Source organism: Rhinolophus ferrumequinum, chromosome 18 (genome assembly GCF_004115265.2).
Source record: "Rhinolophus ferrumequinum isolate MPI-CBG mRhiFer1 chromosome 18, mRhiFer1_v1.p, whole genome shotgun sequence".
In the NCBI taxonomy this organism is placed as follows: Eukaryota; Metazoa; Chordata; class Mammalia; order Chiroptera; family Rhinolophidae; genus Rhinolophus; species Rhinolophus ferrumequinum.
The window spans coordinates 9,405,988-9,409,518 of record NC_046301.1 but is presented as its reverse complement, the minus strand read 5'-3'; the positions used below and the strand labels follow the sequence as shown (position 1 = coordinate 9,409,518).

The following is a 3,531-nucleotide window of genomic DNA, read 5'->3' as shown; positions in this document are numbered from 1 at the left end:
ATTTTTAAATTCAGCTAATATTTCCGTTTCTGATAATAAAAAAGCCAATCCTGTCATTTAACAAACATTTCTTAGTACCTACTATGTACCTGCCATGGTGTTAAGTATCAGGGATAGAAAGATGAGTGAGACATGGTCTTTTTTCACAGTCTAGTGGGGGAAAGAGAAATTTTTAAAATAATCACATACAGCTTTTTTTTTAGCGCCATCTGCTCGGGGCACGCCTCCTGCTGCTCCTGCCGCTTCCCTGAGTCCCTGCCCGCGCAGCTCCGGCCACCTGGCTCCCCGTGTGAGCCACCGATATTTGGCATTCTTACGACATGGCAGACATCGACCACAAAGAACAGTCTGAACTTGATCAAGATTTGGATGATGTTGAAGAAGTAGAAGAAGAAACTGATGAAGAAACAATCAAAGTGCATCAGCTCACTGTTCAGACAATGCAAAATCCTCAGATTCTTGCAGCACTTCAAGAAAGACTTTGATGGTCTGGTAGGATACATTGATACAACAGGATACATTGAAAGCTTGCTTAGGGTGGTGCAAAGACGAGTGAATGCTCTCAAACACCTTCAAGTTAAATGTGCACAGATAGCAGCTAAGTTCTATGAGGAAGTTCACGATCTTGAAAGAAAGTATGCTGTTCTCTATCAGCCTTTATTTGATAAGCAATTTGAGATCATTGATGCAATTGATGAACCTACAGAAGAAGAATGTCAATGGAAACCAGATGAGGAAGATGAAATTTCGGAGGAGCTGAAAGAAAAGGCCAAGATTAAAGATGAGAAAAAGGATAAAGAAAAACAAGACCCCAAGAGAATTCCTGAATTTTGGCAGACTGTTTTTAAGCATGTTGACTTGTGGGTGGCCGGTTGGGTCAGTGGTTGGAGTGCAGTGCTCATAACATCAAGGTCTCCAGTTTGATTCCCACATGGGCCAGCCAGTAAGCTACACCCTCCACAACTAGATTGAAAACAATGACTTGACGTGAGGCTGATGGGTCCTGGAAAAATGCACTGTTCCCCAATATTCCCCAATTAAAAGAAAAAAATGTTGACTTGCTGAGTGATATTGTTCAGGAACATGACAAACCTATACTGAAGCACTGAAAGGTACTAAAGTGAAGTTCTCAGATGCTGCCCATCCTATGAGTTTTGTCTTAGAATTTCACTTTGAACCCAGTGAATAGTTCACAAATGAGGTGCTGACAACGACATACAGGATGAGGTCAGAACCAGATGATTCTGATCCCTTTCCTTTCATTGGACCAGAAATTATGGGTTTTACAGAATACCAGATAGATTGGGAATAAGGGAAGAATGTCACTTTGAAAACCATTAAAAAGCAGAAACATAATGGACGTAGAACAGTTCATACTGTGACCTAAACAGTTTCCAATGACTCTTTAATTTTTTTATTTTTTTATTTTATTTATTTATTTATTGCCCCTCCTGAAGTTCCTAAGAGATCTGGGCAATAATACTGAACCTATCCTTGCTGCAGACTTTGAAATTGGTCACTTTTTACATGGTGAAAAGGTCAGTGTTACACTTTACTGAAGAACCTATTGAAGATGATGATGGTTATGATGAAGAAGGTGAAGAATCGGATGAGGGTCATCAGCTCTTTGAAGAAGTCAAAAGCTGCAGTAAACTTTTTCAACATTGGCTGCAGTAAATCTTTTTCAATAAAAGCTGTCTCGGTGTCTCAAAAAAAAAAATCACACTACAATGTAGTGAGTACTAATGTAGAAATATGGATGTTTTAGGTTTTGATATTTTTTGTTGTTATTTTTGATATATAACAACAACTTCCTCCTAAAGAGAGCCTATAAAATGAAACTCCTTGGTGAGATTTAGTAGATAAGTTTAAATAGAACCTCAAGAGTTAAATTGTTTTGCATAATGGAGAAGAAGAATTTGACAATTTAGCAGAGACATCTAGGACAGCAGTATCCAGTAGAGATATGTGAGCTACATATATAATTTTTGTGTGTCTTGTAGTCACATTTTTAAAAAACAAAACAAAAAAGGTGAAATTAATTTTAATAGTATATTTAATGCAATATATCCAAAACACTGTCATTTCAACACATCGATATTTGAAAAAAAATATTACTGAGCTATTTCGTGTTCTTTTTTCAAAGTGTTCAGAATCTGGTGTGCGTTTTACACTTACAGCACATCTGATCTCAAAGTAGCTATACTTCAAGTGCTCAAGAGCCAACAAAGGTGACCAGTGGCTAATATATTGGACAGCACAGATCGAGTAGGTGAGAAAAGGGGGAGTAACCCATGAGACTGGAGAAGCCTGTGTGCCGTGTAATATGATCTCTCCCTGTAAGCCCCATAATCTTCAGTTAAGGCTACCATCCTCACAAATACCTGATGTAAGGGATTTGTGTTGCAGAAAATGATGAAGCTAAATTTCATGTGGTGTGGGTCAAATGTGCAGCAGCATATTTAAAGGCAAGGAGGCACGAAAGGATGTGAATAAGTAGCTGAAGAGGTCTAGGAGTTGTTATTAGGAGATAAATCCAGACAGATGTGCTGGGCTGACCATGGAAAGGACTCTGAGTGCTATGTGAATGGCTTTGGCTTTATGTTGAACACAGTAGGGAACTATGGGGTGTATTTATGCCTGAAAAGATATGAACAGACTTCTGTATATCTTCATTTGGATGTCACACAGGCATTCAAACTCAATATAATCAAAATTTCACTCATCGTCGAAACATTCCTTCAAACCTGTAATTTCTATGTTTTTTTAATTCTTCCTACTCTTATCCTCCCAAATCTACTTCCTGATATCCTACAAGGCTAACTACTTTTCTTACTCTTCACTTCCCTAACTCTATTTCAAGCCATCACCATGTCCCAACGGGATTATTACAACTGGTCTTCGTCTTCAAACTGGATCATTTTTAGTCCATCCCCACAGGGAGATAATATGCAGTGTAAATCATATAGTTTCCTGTATGTCTCCTTCTTTTCTTAGAAGAAATCCCCATCTCCTAAACTTAGAAGGCACTGAGTCATCTGGCTCTTGATTACTTCTCCAGCTTTACTTCAACCCATTTTCTTCCCACTCTCCAGTCATTGAACTTCTTTCAGTCCATCAAATGTGCCCACCACTTCAGAGCCTTTGCCAGGGGCTGAGTCTTCTGTATGAAACATACTTCCTAATTCTGTAGTCTTTATAGACATGACCTTCTGGAAATCTTTTCAATTGTCCCCAAGTATAAGTTAGATTATCCTCTTATATGGCTCTCTAGTACCCTGTATTTCTCCTATCATAAGACTTTGTATGCTCTTTTGTAATTTCCCATTAATGTGATAGTTTCCCAATAAATTAATTTCTCCACTAACATGAGGAAATATCATGTCTTTTCCCAATGGTAGCTCCAGAGCATACCATAGCTCAGATCTAAGTACTCAATCAATGTTGGCTGAATGATTAATTTATATCAGCAGATTGGAGGTTTAGAGAGATAAGAGGGAGGTATCAAGTTAGATTACTGTGGTAGGCTGT

General features: G+C 38.3%; 1 pseudogene; it reads left to right on the top strand.

The window, feature by feature from the left end:
* Positions 1 to 299: 299 nt before the first annotated feature.
* LOC117038213 (nucleosome assembly protein 1-like 1) lies at positions 300 to 1,677 on the top strand (annotated as a pseudogene).
* Positions 1,678 to 3,531: the final 1,854 nt, after the last annotated feature.